The sequence below is a fragment of the Lycorma delicatula genome, chromosome 10 (genome assembly GCF_047948215.1).
Source record: "Lycorma delicatula isolate Av1 chromosome 10, ASM4794821v1, whole genome shotgun sequence".
In the NCBI taxonomy this organism is placed as follows: Eukaryota; Metazoa; Arthropoda; class Insecta; order Hemiptera; family Fulgoridae; genus Lycorma; species Lycorma delicatula.
Genome location: NC_134464.1, coordinates 88375026 through 88393922, shown reverse-complemented (window position 1 = coordinate 88393922; position 18897 = coordinate 88375026).

Here is an 18897-nt window from a genome sequence, read left to right as displayed (position 1 = left end):
TCTCATTTTTCTTTTTTAAATCCGGGTTGCAAAATTATTGTGCAGAAACTGTCTGACCAATTTTGTTGAAATTGGCGTGTTGCTTTATCATTATCAAAGTTCTTAGGGGGAAAATCTGAACGTCCTACGTAGAAGTACTCTAAAAGAATTCCCCCAAAAATTTTTTTTCTTTTTTTTTCTGACAGTTATTACTATTTTTGTATCAATAATAACGTATTTTTTTATTTGCATGATATTGTGTGTAAAATTTAATAACAAGACTTTTTTCTTTCTCGATTTTTTCTCTAAAATTAACAGTTATCAAGTTATCTAAGGAAATAGGAGAAAAAAATGAATATTTTTGCGACTTTTTTACGTTTCGTTTAATAAAAATTTAAGCACACTTTTTTTATAAATGGCGCTTAACGAAATAATCATTTCTATTGATATTCTGGAGGCATTAAAGCAAAAATTACCGATAATGTTGAAAGATTCCAACTCAAAACAGAACCGCCTGGACGAGCAAATTATATAAATTTATTCCTTAAAAGATTAATTTTCAAATTATTTTAAAATCGGAAAAATTCTAATTTTTTTTGTCTAGTAAAATTTTAAATATAATGTTTTTCAAGTTACTTAAAAATTTACGTAAATCTAATCGGGAGGGAAGAGTAGTTTTATCAAATGACGAAATAATAAATAGATTTGGATAAAATTAAATTCCTCCGTGGTTGAGCAGGTAGCATCTCGGAATTTTCTAAGAGGACCTATTCATACGCTACCAATCTTCACCGAGCTAATTACAGTTGTAAATGCCGGCTCTTCATAGCAAAAAAAAAAAAATATGTATATATTCATTATTTTTAATTATTTTTTTAAACAAGAGTTTTTTAACACAATTTAAGTAACATAACTGATATCTATTTATTTGAGGGCCAAAAAACCAAACTATGACCGAAGGAAATCCTTTATAAATGTTAAACTGAAATGCATAATTAATTATCATTCAAATGCAGAATCTCACTGTGAAATTAAATTTGATTTTCATGCAGATTAGGTTTATAGGAATACGCAGAATTCCTTTTTCACTGAAATATGTTGGTAAAAATACTTTTTATTGAATTTTTTCTTTACAAGGTAAGAAAAACTGTTAATTTACCAAAAAGCAATTCAAATCTGGAAAGATGAGTTTGGTTAAAATAATAAATAAAATTAGATTAAAATCAGTATTATTTTTTAATAATGTTAATAGTATACAATATAAATTTTGTATAAAATATAAAGTTAATCATACTTATTATTACTATTACTAATATGTATTATTGTTATTATTATTATTATTACTATTACAACAAACTAGTTATTAACACACACACAATATATATATATTTATATAAACAAAATATACACAATATTATTTCTACTCTATTATTTCATTAACAAAATATTATAATTTTTGTTACATTTATAAATATAGGTAACATTAAAAATATACTACAATATATAAAGTATTGTCTGAATCAAAGGAGGGGAAGTGATGACCTTGATTATTAAAAATATTTCAAGGTCAAGCGTCAGACAATATCGTTAGTGATACTATTAATGAGTATTACTGTATAGTACATTCATAATCGTAAAAAGTAAATGTTAACAATTTATATATGTAAACAAGCAATAATTAATTTAATTATATATGCAGTCAAATATTAAAATAATCATTTAATAGCTATATGAATGTATACATTACATACAGCAAAAGTAGTACAAGAAAAATAGTATTTGTTTTTTGGTTAGATGGCAAATTATATTAGTGAATATATTGTTAGTAATATAAATCTTATATACATAATTATTTATCACCATAGAAACATTGAACCTTCCTAGAAATATATAATTAAATCTTTCCAAAATTACACACACACATTTACCAAGAGATAACTGAAATATTCTTCGGAATTTTTTTGGTCCATATGAAACTCTTGCTTTCCTAATTAAACTGCTAAACATAATTTTTGTTTCCTAACATGCGATATGATTTTAATCTGTTTTTTGATGCTGAAAAGGAATATGAACTCAGAATCTTTCTAACACCCACCATTTGTGAAAAACTTTTAAATTTTAATTAACGGATTTTTTAATTTTCCAACGTACATACCCAGTTTAAGCTCCTATATTTTATTTTGTTAATTCATTTCTTCTCGTTTAACTTTTTTAACGTAATTTGTAAGTAATAAATAAACAATATTAGACAAAGAATTAAATCATATGTAATCATATCTGAAGAGTGAGCCTTCATGGACAAGATTAATCATGTCTGTGCAAGTCAAAACATGTAGCTGAAAACACAGCTGTGTTGTTTGTATTAAGCACTGGATTTAGAAATGAATTAATTTCTTTCAGTCTTATTGCTTTCTTAAGTTTGTTGACAGTACAGTGTCATAGTGCCTCGAAATTGTGTAAACGACATGGATGTCTTTTGTTATATATGTGGTGAATTTACCATAAAACCAAATAGAAAAAACATTACACCTTAATTAAAAAAGTTTATCATTTGTACTTTCAGTGTAAAATTGGTGATCAGGATAAGTCGTGGCTCCTCATATAGTATGCACTAATTGTTCTGTATATTTAAGAGGCTGGCTGAAAGGTATACGGAAAGCTTTGCCATTTGGTGTAACTATGGTTTGGCGTGAACCAAAGGATCATGTAACCGACTGTTACTTTTGTTTAACAAGCGTGTCTGAAATTTCTAAAAATCTTAATATACTGTAAAATATCCTTCAATGCAATCTGCAATCAGGCCTGTACCTAACAGTGAAATTATTTCAGTTCCTGAGCCACCTGTGAATATATGTTTCGAAAGCAGCGATGAAGAATCAGGCAGTACGGAAGAAAATAACAATAATTTTGATTTTGAATTACCTTCCAATAACCCACTTCTTGTATCACAAGGTGCATTAAATGACTTGGTTACAGATTTAAATTTTTCAAAAATCAAGCTGAAGTGTTAGGAACAAGACTACAAGGTTGGAATAACTTTAAAAAAATACAAAAATTTCGGGCTTTCGAAGCCGACAAAAAGAACTTTTTCAGTACTTTATTGATGAAAATAATTTGATCTATTTCACAAATATTGATGGGCTTATGTTGCACTTAGGACAAGTTCATAAACTGAGGACTGGCGCATTTTCATACATTCGTCTAAGTATAGTTTAACGGTAGTTAAACTAGTTATAGTTACACAACGGTAACAAATATCTTTCGATACCAGTCGCTAATGGTATAAATTTGAAAGAGACATACGATGTGATGAAAGACGTCCTTGAAAATAGAAATTATAAAAAACATACCTGGAAAATATGTGATGATTTAAAGATTATAACTATTTTCTTAGGCATGCAGTTAGGTTATACCAAGTAGATGTGTTTTCTTTGCGAATGAGAAAGCCGAGGTAGGGATAAAACCCAAATCGTCATTTTAAATTGATTTTTTTGTATAATAATCGCAGAAAATTGAGCTAAGTACGATGAAAAAACTTTTTAAGTTATTTAAAATTACAAAGTTTTAAATAAATCAAATATAGGGAGATGTGATAATCAACATTATTTCTCAGCAGTTTTTACCCTCATATCTCAAAATCTCGTTCAACAATAAAGTTGAAATTTGATAAAAATGTTTGGCTGTATACAGAGAGTCCCGCGAAGAAAATTTCTGGATATTTTATACTAATAAAAATAGTTCTTATTAACGTAGATCTATATTTTCGAGTTACAACTAGCGAAAGATTTTTCCCGGATTTCTGCTCTTCTAATAAAAAGAAACCCTACTGTAATTTTTCGGACCGAAATTAAGAAGTAATATTGGTAGTTTCAGCTCAAATTGCAAATTTGAGCTGGGAAATAGAATAAACAGGATTCAGAACTGTAACTTTAATCATTTTTAAGATATTTGACGTAAAGCACAAAATTTGATATCGAAAAACAAGTTTTTTTAGTTTTGTAACACAATAGCTTTGTTAAATAACTAATAAATGCGAAAGATTTAGTAAAAAAAAAAGAATTTAATTTAGAATTCAGAATTTAATTTTGAGAAAATTAGTGTAAATACAGCCAGTAAAATGTAAATAAAACCTTTTAAAAATCGTTTTTTATTGAAGCCAAAAAGACGAAAAGTAGAATTTAGGAAGCGATTTAGGATATCAAAATAAATAAAAAAGAAGAACCTTCGAGTAGACAAATAACATATTTCACTTCATTTTCCTTCTGTCCGCCATTTTGTGTTTATTCATTAAAAATTTGTATCATAAGTACACACTGATATATTTAAATGCAACTCGGCAAACAGTCACCTATCATCTTCCACTAAATAAATAGTTTGGAAAATGGTTCGGTAAATATTAATTTTATAGAATTTATTTTATTTGTTAAAAATTAACTTTTTTATTATAAATAAAATGACACCTTATTTATTCAAACGGGTCGATAAACAGTTGAAATATGGCTGACATTTTTTAATGCGGATTGGAAAATGCGTAAAACCGATACAAAATTGTCAGACTGCACAATTTATAGTCTGCACTACTACCCTCTCGAGTAAAGACACAACTGTGTAAAGGCGGTATCCAATTCATATTTTCTTAGTTTGCTTTTAATATCATTAAACAAATTTTATGTTAAAACACAAAATTTTCTTTAAATGTTTCTTAAATGTTTTTTTTTTTTTTTTTTTTTGTAGTAATTATACTCTAAAAACCTTGACAACAAGGGAATACTTTCCTGGTATTAATTATTTACTCTTATAATGAGAAGATTTTTAAAAAATTCAAAAATCAATATTTTTGTACTTTGGTAGGCTTCCCCCACTTATAATTTGGGTGACTGTGCTGGACCACTAACTGCTATGCTTAGGATGATAATATATGCATAAAATCATTATTCTCATCCTCTGAAGCAATACCTAAAGGTGATCTCGGAGGTTAAACAACAAAAAAAAAAAAAAAAAAAAAGTTTTACCAAAAAATTTTCCCTTATACACGGGTCTTTATGTCAAATACCATCAAAATGCGCTTATCCAATCAAACATTATTAGGCTTCAAAAATGCCAATATGCCACTTTTTTGTAGTTTTGGGATCCCTTGGTCATGAAACGTCGAGAAATGCAAAAAGGTCCATACGCCATTTTTTGAATGATTACAATATTTTTTAACGATTAAAATCTAGCAACATAGTTCTAGAGCCGTGATATCCCGAAAAGTACTGCTGTATTATTTTGATGATAAAAACGTTTGTTCAAGGGGATCAACTGGAAACCGAAATATTTTATTAAGAATTTTGATTTTTTTGTGAAATAAATATTTAATATGAAATAATTTTTAAATTAATAACATCTTTGGTCAAGGAGTCAAATCGAACCAAATTTTTTTTTAAATGTACAAATAAACTCTGAAGTTGTAATAAATTCCGAAAAAGAACAAAGAACTATGCCACCATGATAACTGATTTTTTTTTTTACATAAAATACATTTACACATAAAATATTGTACTTTCATGTAATATTTATCCTAGAAATCGAACCAGCGATTTCCAAACATTAAACCAATCTATTAAAACTGCTAAATTATTTCTTTATTTTAGTATAAATACAAAAATAAAGTTAAAAAAGCATTATTCTCTTTTATATTTCAAATATATTTGTAGAAAAATACCTAAATACTCTTAATAAAATTTATTATTTTATTGATTCGTTTATAATAAAAACGTTTTGCATTTTTTTTTAATTTCAGTAGGTTTTTGTTAATATGATGGATACAAAAATATGTTTATATTTTTTACAAAGTGAACAAAGTTTATTGCAAAAATAAATCATCGGTTTTCTCTCTCTCTCTGTTTTTTTTAATTGTTTTTACTTAAACATACTCTTTTTGTAATTTTTTAAGTATACTTTAAAATAAACAACAAAGATAAGTACCAATAAAATAAATTAAAATTTTATTCTCTATAACGAATGCTTATTTTATATATATATATATATATATATATATATATATATATATATTAGAGTGGTCCAAATAGGGCAAAATTTTTGTCAAAAAACGTGCACCCCCTGATTTAAAAGTACTCTCAAAAACAATATTTTTGACGCGTTGATGAACCCTTTCCGTTCGAAAAAAGTCATCCCCCACTCGACTTGAATTTTAAAGGAGATTTAACATGGGTTTTAGGTTATTTTCAAGTCGTTACGATATAGCGCTTGCATGTTTCATCACAAAACTTAAAAAATAACGTATACATGGGTTTTTGGGGTCGGAGAACACGAATTTGAAGTCAGAAACTTATTTTGATACATCACAACTGTCAAAATTGCTGTCAGTCAATTGACAACTAGCGTTTTTATGTAGAAAAATCAATGTTAGACATTATAAACAACGTTAATTAGGGTTTTTGGGGTCGGAGAACACGTTTTGAAGTGAAAAAATTGTTTAGTTGAAAAAAGTCAATTGCAATATATACTACAAATTGTAAATTATCATCGCAAAAAACATCCAAATGCTGTATAATATGATAATAGAAATAGAAATCATAAAATTTTAACAAAATTATTTGAATAATTATATACATGAATATAAAATTTTTAAAATAAAATGAGAGTTGATCTTTTTGAATCTATCCTTCAGATTCTTTTTAAATGACGATGACTTTAACAGTTTTAATGTGTCAAAACAATTTTTTCACTTCAAAACGTGTTCTCCGACCCCCAAAACCCTAATTAACGTTGTTTATAATGTCTAACATTGATTTTTCTATATAAAAACGCTAGTTGTCAATTGACTGACAGCAATTTTGACAGTTGTGATGTGTCAAAATAAGTTTCTGACTTCAAATTCGTGTTCTCCGACACCAAAAACCCTTATATAAGTTATTTTTTAAGTTTTGTGATGAAACATGCAAGCGCTATATCGTAACGACTTGAAAATAACCTAAAACCCATGTTAAATCCCCTTTAAAATTCAAGTGGAGTGGGGGATGACTTTTTTCGAACGGAAAGGGTTCATCAACGCGTCAAAAATTTTGTTTTTGAGAGTACTTTTAAATCAGGGGTTGCACGTTTTTCGACAAACATTTTGCTCTATTTGGACCACTCTAATATATATATATAATCAGAGAAGCACTTATAACACAAATAACAGATATTAAATAAATAAACGAAATATGTTTGGTAGTTTTGAATTTATTATGTGCAAAATCTAAATTTAAAAAAGTAACATTTTTATATAATGATATTTATCGTATTTTAATTTTTATAATTGTGATTAAATAATTCATCATATAATTAAAAAACTCGAATAAAAATACTACACCTTTCTTAAAAGAATTAGATTAAAAAACAGTTAAATTTGTGGTTCATTAGATAAGCAATTATCAAATTGTAAACGCGTTAACATTAGTTTTAATGAGATTTCATATTACTTTTCAATAAGGCGTTTTTACGATGAGGTAATCTTATTAAATTGATGAGGTTCTTGTAAATTTTGGAGAATTGGCAAGGCTTATAAATGCCTATAGGAATAGGCATTTAAAAGATAGGATTTAAAATAGAAAATATTACAATAAAAGTTTATAAAATTTTACCAGCCCAAAACTCAGACATTTTATTTTATAAGTAAATTAATTATTACCTCTATTTATTAATCACTGGTATCCAGTAATCGGGTATAAGGATACATACATTAACACGGTCAGGATGGCTGTAGATAGGTCCTTACAAACGATGAATTAAGTAAAAATTCCATTATCATTACCGTATAATCGAATCTAATTATGCAGGAAAAAACTGGAAATATATACAATGCACGTGTTATACCTTGCGAGCAAACACATTTGTTTTTGTAACAATCCCAAGGATAACATATTCCTATCGCATCTAATTTTGGCTTGTATATTCAATTTTATTACATAAAACATTTTCCATATCCTTATAAGTGTATAGTTAACTAGTCATTAATTGCAAAGCTTAAAAAAAAATAATACGGTAAGCAATACATAAAAAAATATAAAATAAAAAACTCTCTTTGCGCAAATTGCGGACGAAGATCTACTTTTTCGTCAATTTAATTTAACATTTATTAAAATTTGTTTTAATATCGCTAAAAATAGATACCGGAGGTAAATAAACGGGTACTTAGTTTGTTCCACCCCAAACAAAACTTTTGTTATTACAACGCAAAAAATGTGCAAACAATGAAAAATGCGTAAAATTGAAACAGAAATACCCGATTAATCAAATTTTATTTGAAAAATGAAACGTGAAACAAAAGTTTAACAGCAAGGATATTCCTCACAAACGTGTTTCCAAAAATATTAAAAAGCGTTGTCAGGATATTTTTTGCGCCACATATATTCCCACAAATATGACTGCAAAAGTTCTCTTTGGGTACCAAAACGTTGGTTATGCTTTTGTTTTGCCCTTTTCCATGTTGATCTGATGTGATCGGTACACGCCCCAGTTTGATGGTCAACCAAATTTTTAGAACGAGTGACTGTAAAATGAGTTTATCAAAGTTTCTTAAGATTTCTGTAAGCTAACCTAATGATAAAAAAACCGTTGGGTTGGAACAAACTACATAAATTCCAACTCGCAGTTTTATAACAAACCACGTTTCTAACTTGCCCCACTCAAATTCTTTCGACCTTATATTCAGCGTAACTCAAAAACGATTCGACCAATCTTCATCGTATGTTCACATGCACAGCTTCGGTACACTGAAATTTCAATGAAATTGACCCAACAAGTTTGGACATTTTCAAGCCACAGTATTTTATTCATAGGCCTATATTTATAAAAATGTATAAAGAAACCCGATTTTAAGTGAATGGTATTTTCGAATTCCTTATATCTCAAAACGTAAGGAAAATTCATTTTCATCTTTTATTCCCCCTGCGCGACCGAAAATATAATTTTCTTCATAAGGTTGGTAAAAAAATCCCTAAGTACAATATGAATATTATTTACTATTTTCTTTAGTTTTTATGTTAATTAAATAATTATAAATTATTATTTTTATAGAAAATTAATCGTTTTATATTGCCAGATAATCATGCTTTCTTAGAGCTCCGGTTGAAACGGATAAACGATGTGCAACTCAATTATATATCTTGATCGACATAATATGTTTGGTTGGTTAATAATTAAATATAAAATATATTACTTAATATTATACAAAATTCTGAAATAAATGTAATGATATAATTATAAATTAGCAGAATTGATTACCTTTTTATAAAAAGTAATATTTTTGGAACAGTAGAACTTCTCATTTAACGAAATATAGCACAGCTTAACAGGAACAAACAATAAATGCGACTAACTCTATTAGCAATCAAAGTTATAACATTCGGGAGTTTCCGCGTACAATCGGTACCTGACGTCATACTCATCGTTCCGTTATACGTAAACAACAACCTCTGCGTAGACGTGTATAAACTCGTTCATCAAAACCAGCCTGCTCAAAACACTACCTTTTGTACTGTAATAGAGCATCTGTTACTAACAAAAACAATAAACGACGAATATTAAATTTAATTCTTCCATACAATAATTTTTTCTCCAATTTTAAATTTGAATTTATTAATGATCAATTTTATTAATTTTAAAATAAAACAAAATGTTCAGTATTATTTAATATTTCTTTATTTATTTACTAGCCGGTTTATATATTTATTTTACTTTCCCGGCGAATAGTTTATTAAAGGGGAAAATATGGTGATCATCGTGTTAAAAATGAGATCGGGCTTTTTCAAATTTTTACGATTTAGGGTCCAACTAGTTCATGTAAATAAAAAAAAAACTTACGTATGTATTATGTGCGTACGTATGTACACTGTTTTTGCTCTTATTTCTCAGAATTGACCGAACCAATTTCAAATATTTCTATATACGGGATACCGATTATATAATTTTTTTTTCAAAATTCAATAAGGGGCAGAAAAATTACAAAAAATTAGATTTTTTTCAGAGGCATTTTACAAAAAAACTTAAGGAAATTGTTACTTACATGTCATTTACAAACACTTCAAAATATTATTTTAAAAAACTCAACTCGTACATCTTAAAATTAATAAATATTTTTGCTCAATCTCCCTTCAATTTTAATATTTTTAAAATTTTATTCTTATTTTACACATAATATATAAGGCTATAAAAATGTCTAAAATTATAAACCCCGAACCTTAAACATAGATAAGCCTTTTTGAAAAAGAATGTTAGATTTAGAAAAAACTTTTCTTAACTAAATTTTGAATGGTTAACCAATTCATGAATTTTTTTAGAAAATTTTGTTAAATATTCCCCATCTCAAATAAATATATGTATATTTTTTACTTTTTTGCTCTATATATTTTAATTTTTATTATAAAAAAAATAACGTAGACTGGAATAAAATTTTCAGCATTTTAAAAAAGTTAGGGTTCAAATACAAAGGTAGAAGAATAATTGATAACATGTACAGGAACCAAACAGCAACAGTAATAATTGAAGAACATAAGAAAGAAGCCGTAATAAGAAAGGGAGTCCGACAAGGATGTTCCCTATCTCCGTTACTTTTTAATCTTTACATGGATCTAGCAGTTAATGATGTTAAAGAACAATTTAGATTCGGAGTAACAGTACAAGGTGAAAAGATAAAGATGCTACTATTTGCTGATTATATAGTAATTCTAGCCGAGAGTAAAAAGGATTTAGCAGAAACAATGAACGGCATAGATGAAATCCTACGCAAGAACTATCGCGTGAAAATAAACAAGAACAAAACAAAAGTAATGAAATGTAGTAGAAATAACAAAGATGGACCGCTGAATGTGAAAATAGGAGGAGAAAAGATTATGGAGGTAGAAGAATCTTGTTATTTGGGAAGTAGAATTACTAAAGATGGACGAAGCAGGAGCGATATAAAATGCCGAATAGCACAAGCTAAACGAGCCTTCAGTAAGAAATATAATTTGTTTACATCAAAAATTAATTTAAATGCCAGGAAAAGATTTTTGAAAGTATATGTTTGGAGCGTCGCTTTATATGGAAGTGAAACTTGGATACGGGTGGATAAAGTGACAAATGAAGAGGTATTGCGGCAAATATATGAAGAAAGAAGCGTTTGGAAAAATATAGTTAAAAGAAGAGAAAGACACTTATAGGCCACATACTAAGGCATCCTGGAATAGTCGCTTTAATATCGGAAGGACAGGTAGAAGGGAAAAAATGTGTAGGCAGGCCACGTTTGGAATATGTAAAACAAATTGTTAGGGGTGCATGCTGTAGAGGGTATACTGAAATGAAAAGACTAGCATTAGATAGGGAATCTTGGAGAGCTGCATCAAACCAGTCAAATGACTGAAGACAAAAAAAAGAATATATAAAAAAAAACTTTATTTTCTAAATATAGCCGGTTGGGTGAGCAAAGCGAGCCCGACCGTCTAGCACTTTTCGGTCTTTACACAGTTGTCTATTAACGAAATAAAGTTGACTTCAAAAGAGGTCTGTAAAATGCCCTATCACAGTTATCGTTCAGAAAAAAAGTTCTTCAACGATAGAATTATGATTTTACCTCAAAATGGTAGAAGGTGGTAGATTAAAACGGTAAATATTTGGTTTAATAAACTTTATTTGAACTATAAAAAAAAATCTTTGTTTTATTTTGCATAAAATACGAAGAACTTTTTCTCCAACTCCTATTAATTTTAACAAAATACAGTAAAAATTTCTCATATTACTTTTGATAACAATTGTTTGCAGAAGTTTTATCAATAAAATGATTTTTTTTTAAAAAGCACATTTTATTTATTTATTTATTCAATTTTTTTTTCAATTTGTTCAACAGATTACTTTTGCTTAATATTTACTTTTTCTAGAAAGAAATTATTGTAAGTTTAAAATAACTTTATATGTACAAATTGATAGAATAAATTAAATAAATTTTTAAAACAATATTTATTAGAAAATTATATATAAAGATGTTTAAAAGTAAATTGACATTAATCGTAAATAACATTTTAAAAAAAAAGGAATTGATACAGAAATAAGGCAAAAAAAAGAAAAAGAAAAAATGCGTAATTTTAAATTAAAAAATAACTGTGGTTTAATAAGAGAATATTGATTTTACAAAATTAAAAAAAAAATACAATAAGGTATTAAACTTCATCTCAAATCTGTGAATGACACTGGGTAAAGTCTGATTTGATAAAACTTTTAAAATAATTTTATACTTCGTTATATCCTTTCAGCTATTTCACATTAGAAAAATCCTATCATCAGAAATTATACTAATTGCTTTTTTTAAATTTTTTCCTTTTGTGTTATAATACACAGTTATTTAGATAATTTTTTTTGAAGCAATTTACTACGCAAAACTGCAATATTATGTCTCATATTCGATTACTAGACTTTATAACAGTTACAAGATTTTGTTTGTTATTAGAGATTAGCGACCGATTAAGTTATTTAGAGGTAACTCTAGTGTATTAGAGATTAAGTTTTTTAGATCGCAGAACAATTAGCAGATGACTTCGTACGGTATGAAAATTAATGTTTATAAAATATTGGTAATGAATTTGGAACGCGTAAATTAATAAGAATCTAGAAAAAAGAAGGAAGAATTGATGGAACAAGTAAAATAGTACAGCTAGTTAGGTTACCGTATTAACAGAAGATTGCAATAGAAAAATAAAATAAAAATAGGAATAACAATGGTTTAGGAAGGATTTAATAGAAACGAACAATTATTTCATATTAAAATGTAGTTAGGGTGTAAGGGTTTACACCCTAAATATTACCCATATTAAACCCATATTAAACGTGTAAGGGTTTGGTGAAATGCCATGTTTGAAATCTATTTTTGTATAGATGCATAAAATGACCCTGAAAAGAAGATAAGAGAAAAGCTGAAAACATTTGAAATGAGGGCAACAAAGTGATTGAATGGACAGAAAAAAGTGAAAAAATGGAGTGTAGTTACAATAATTATTATTAAATATCCATAACGTTGATTTTTTAACAATTCAAATCAGAAAATTTGATTTAGTTATCAAGCGAGTTACGATAATAAAAAAAAACAAGATGGCCACCATATCGGTTGAGGCCTACTTTTTGCAACAACTCTGTTGTTTGTCCTCGGATTTTTACGACTAAGGTGTCATTTTGTTAAGAAAAAAAATGCATCATCATTTTTATAATAAAACACAATATGATAAATCAAATAATTTTTAAGATAATTAAGATTGAAAAATTGAAACCACCGCCGTTTTGAAATTTGTCAACGAACAGTATCGACTTTTTTTCCTATTAAAAAATGTTAGTTTAAAATAAAGTAAACATTTTTATTGCGTTATCTCCAACCGTTCTTCAACAAACAAACAATGTCGACACAAAAATATGCGTTTTCGGATCTATATTCACTGAACATTTTTTCTTCAGTATATTAAGTAGAATTATTTCCTAGAGTTTGGTCTCACATTTTAAGGACACCTGTATACAATAAACATATATATATAGTACACATATTTAGTAAAATGCATATATAGTAAACATGAATAAGTATATACAGGTGGTCCAAAAGTCGCATTACAGCCTATTATTTCAAGAAAGAAAATGAAACATTTGGATACACCAACGTAAATTAGATATGAGGGCCCATCTTTGGGGCATAAAACAACAATGCCATTTCGAATCCCCGTCCACTTATTTAAACGGGAAGGGGGGTCATGTGACGTATCGAAACATATTGAAATTTTACCAGGAATTCATTTCTGCAAACATATTTTACATAACTGTTACAGTGTAAGAGTTATTGATATCCAAAAGTTTGAAAACTTATTCTTTTGCGGGTGACATATGATGGCTTTGACGAAGGAAGAGCGAATTGAGGTGATCCTAATGTCTGGTGAACGAAGCAGTCGAGTCGTTGCAGTAGATTTCAACAGTCGCCACCCAGACAGACCATCGATTTCACATAACACGGTTGCACGTCTCATATCCAAATTCAAGGAACTGGAAATGTGTCCGACAGGCGACGTAGCGGTCGTCCCATATCTTCCGCTGATGAGATAACCTCGACGATGGTCTTGGCTGCCTTTGCGAGAAGCCAACAACGCAGCACTCGACGTCTTGCAAGTGAAATTGGTGTTAGTCGTTCCTCCATTCTGCGTATTCTTCATAGCGACAAATGTCACCCATTTAAGATGCAAATGCTGTAAAATCTTTCTGAGGATGACCCAGACAGACGTGAGAGTTCTGTACGTTGGCATTACGTAAATATCAGAACAACCCTACATTCCCATCGAGTATCCTATTCAGCGACGAGGTGAACCGGCAGAATCATCATCGATGGTGTGATGAAAATCCCCACCGGATTGACCCATCCGATGTTATTGGAGATGATAAAATTATGGTGCGGTGTGGGATACGGGGTAGCCGTGCGGTTGGACCAATTTTCATCGATGGAACCTTTAATGCCGAGCGGTACTTGAACATGCTGAGAAACACTGTCTTTCCTTCCCTTTTAAATGAAGATGGAACATTCCCTTCGTTTTTCAATAAGATGGTGCTCCGCCACTCTTTGGGCTAAATGTTCGTCAGTGGCTCGATGATATCCAGTTGCCTGAGCAGTGGATTGGTATACGTGGCCCAGTGGAATGACCGCCAACATCAACCGACTTCACACTTATGGACTTTCATTTGCGTGGGCATTTGAAGCAACTTGTTTACCCAGAGAAGATTCGTGATGTTCACCATCTGCAACAAAGAATTACGATGTCCTGCACGAAAATCGCACCAAAAGTGTTTCTGCAAGTATCTGCCGACTGGATTAAGCGACTGGATTTATGCATTCAAGAAAACTCAATATGTTGACATACTGAACATTTCATATAGCCCTCCAGTGTCAATTTTGGATGCCAATAACTCCTTCACCGTAACATTTATGTGAAATCTGATTGCAGAAATTAATTCCTGGTAAAATTTCAATCTAAATAAATGGACGGTGATTCAAAATGGCTGCCATTGTTGTGTTATGGCCCAAAGGTGAGCCCTCATACCTAATTTACGTCGGTGTATCCAAATGTTTCATTTTCTTTATAACTTCTGAAATAATAGGCTGTACTGCGACTTTTAGGCCATCTTGTACAAAGATAAATCCAAAGAACACTGATCAAGTTCAAAACATAAAAAACAAAGAAAACGCCAAAGAATTTTGCTTCTGGTGCTTCTGTTATATTTATAAATAATTTATTCTGGAATCGCTGAACGACTTCTTTGTTATTGTCGCTTGCCGTACCTCAATAGCAAGATTCCGTAGGTTCAAATTGTTTGCGCACCCTCTGAGTACAGCAATTGCTTGTTAGATAATTATAGTTGCGATACCCTACCTAACAACCAGTACGTGATAATATTTGAAAAAAAAAATTAAAAATAACTGCAGTGCATTAAAGGGTATGCAGAGGAAAATATACTGTAATCATTATATTACACAACTGGTGGTGTTGTCATCTACACTTAAGATGAAATTCCGGCTGATATTTTTTGGTAGTACATTAACAGTACTGAAAATAATTTTTAATTTCCCCTTACTTTTAATTAATAAAAATAATAATCCATTGTTAATAACTTAAAATTTTTATACACATTTTCTTTCTTACTCGTATTATTTAAACGAATATGATTTACTTTTCTAATTTTTAAAGAATTTTTTTTTTCTAACTGACGTTTGTATTGTTTTAAAAGTGGCCGATGACTTAAAAATAAACTAAATAAATTTGACTGGGGTAATAAGATTATATTACTTATTATGCAGTTGATAAGACACATTTTAGAATTTTTTAAAGTGTTTCACAGAGGGTAACTAATTTTTGAATTACAATTAGTAAAATTCACTATTTTAAGAAAGCTTTAATGAAAAGAGATTGCAAAGGATTGCCAAAAAAAAAAAGATTAAGAAATAAAATAATTCTATCTTAATTTTTTCCGTTCTTTTGAAGCGAGTGTTTAAGTTTCAAACTAATCGGTATATATTACAGTACTCTATTCGAGTACTTGATATAAATTAATTTTTTTATACGTAGTATATAAAAAAGAATAATTTTTCATTGGTAAAAATGAAATAATTATTATTATCGTATATAATGTACGACTGACTAATAAATCATTATTTTATTATTAATATTACTATACTGTCAAATAGGTAAAATAATGTAAGCATAGGATTATATATATATATATATATATATAATTAATAAATCATTGGATATAACAATGGTAAAGGACAGTAGATTAAATTTCAAAATTTCAGCAGAAGGAGGTTGACATGTACTCTCCATTAACAAGATATGCACGTAATATCATTTAGCGTCAAATATAGTTGAGTTCATTATAATAATAAATTATAACATATACATACATACATATACACAAATACACTATATAACAAATTTAATTATAAAAACCATGATAAAAGCATATGTAATTTGTTTTTTAAACGTCGCTTTAAATCAGATCATATTACGCATTATTTTGGTATGACATTTTTTCAGTTCACTTATAAGTGTTCTAAGTTTCAAATTTATTAAAACTAGATAACAGATTTGGCTTTTTTGTCCATCTTGATTATCAGTCGACAACTGTTACAGAGTGTCAGGCTGTTGTATTATTATTTTATTATTTCGAACATTCTAATTAAATTACAGTCAATTTTAAATATTACTACAATTTGATTACTTACTTAAAAAAATTACAAAAGAAAAAAATTAATTTTTTATATTCTTATAATCGGATATTGATCAAATTATAATTCCCTAGATACCAAGTGTTGTTTTTTTCTATAAAAGTAAATTATATTATGTACATTTAAATATGATATTTGGCATTATATTATATACTATTACAAGCTTTAAAATATTAATTATAAAACTTGCATTTTACATTTACATTATACTTTTAAAAACTTATTTTATTTATCGATGAAGAATTTATTTATATTTTTTATATTAAATCTTATCATCTTGATATTAAAATTAATAAAATTACCTAGCCGTGAAATAAAAACTTAATTCTATTGTCTGTAGAATAGAACACGCTTAAATTTCAATACAAATTTTGAACTAATATTTAAAAGAAAAAAAATTTATTTAAATTAGACTAAATTTTTACTATTTATAAGAATTAAGAATTGAATTAAATACAATCGATTTTATTTATACTGTAACAAAAAAAAAAAAAATTATATACTATTTTAGTACATCCAATTTCCAATATATAAAAACAAATTTTTTTAAAAGTTTAAAAATATGGAATTCTATAAAAATATAAGTACAAGTACAGCATGATTCACTACGAATGTAACAAACTTTCAGGACATGTTCAATTAGTGAGAATAAAGAAAAAAGTCTTAAAGCGTTTATAAACGCTTAATTACCGAGTGTCGGCTGGCGAAAAAATTCGCTCTGATCTCTGCGCCTTCGATAAAATTAAGTATTCTTAGTTTTATTGTTTGTGATTGTTATTTTCTAAAATATTTCATGTTTTTGTTTAAAATATCGTTAATTTTGTTTCAATACCTAGTTAAAGCTGCCAAATTTTCATAAGTTTTGGTTTTAACAAACTTTGGAATTCTTATATTTGTATTTAGTTTCTGTGGTCATTATTCTTTAAAGCTTACTCATAATCAAATCTACTACAAGTTTTTTTTTTTTAAATGTTTACGTGTTTATTATCCATTTAACGAAGTTATTTTACACCAAACATAAAATAATGTTTTTTCGATCCGAATCTAAAAACACATCTGGGATCTTTAAGCCCAGATTTCCCGATAAATACTTAAAGTACAGTTCTGGGACCGATTTTTTTAAAACGTTTTTTAAGTTAGATTTCATATAAAACCACTAAATTTTTTATCCTTTCATTTGGATCCAAATAATTACAATCACGCTTAATCTTACCGAAAGCGCAGAAATCAGAGCAAAATTTTTTATCCGCTGACACTGGCCAAAGAAGCATTTACAAACCAATATTTGTACGAACCTTCCGTTTTATTTTTACCAATAGAATACGAGGTGTGTGAGAAAAGTAATGAGATATGTAATACTGCGAGCGATCCGGCAACGCTGTGTCTACCGGTCTGTGCTAGACCGGTTTGTTTATCCCTTCCACATGCTTAGTACGAGTTTCAACTCCGTTCAGCCAACTCATTATTTTTGACAGCGCCATCAGTGAAGTTAAGTTTTTGTTGTGCGTTACGAAAATGGAGCATCGGAATTTAGAGCGACGTTGTGTAATCAAGTTTTGTGTTACACTTGGGGAATCCGCGAGTGTGACTTTTGAAAAGTTGAAACAGGGTTATGGGAACAAGAGCACAAGTTTTCCGCCGGCACTAATCATTTTTGGAAGTCGAAACAGTTGAAGATCAACCTGAGCGTGTATGAGATCAGACCGTCTTTTAACAATAAGGATGATGAGTGAACAGTTAAATTTAAACGCTTTCACTGTACATCAAATTTTGACATACGATTTAGACATGCAAAGGTTTGTGCGAAATCGGTGCGTTGATCTTCTTGAGAGGATTGAAAATGACCAAGAATTCTTCAATCGTGTAATCACAGGTGATGAATCTTGGATATTTGAGTAAGATCCTGAAACAAAGCGGCAAAGCGAAGAGTGGCACACTCCGTCATCTCCTCGACCGAAAAAATGTCGAATGAGCAAATCAAAGATCAAAACCGTGCTGATTTGCTTTTTTGACAGTAAGGGTATCGTAAATAAAAAATTTGTTCCTCAAGATAAACCGTCAACCAAGTGTTTTACAAAGGTGTCCTTGAAAGGCTCAGGAAAAGAGTGATACGCGTGAGGCCAGACATTGAAGACAAGTGGATGCTTCATCATGAC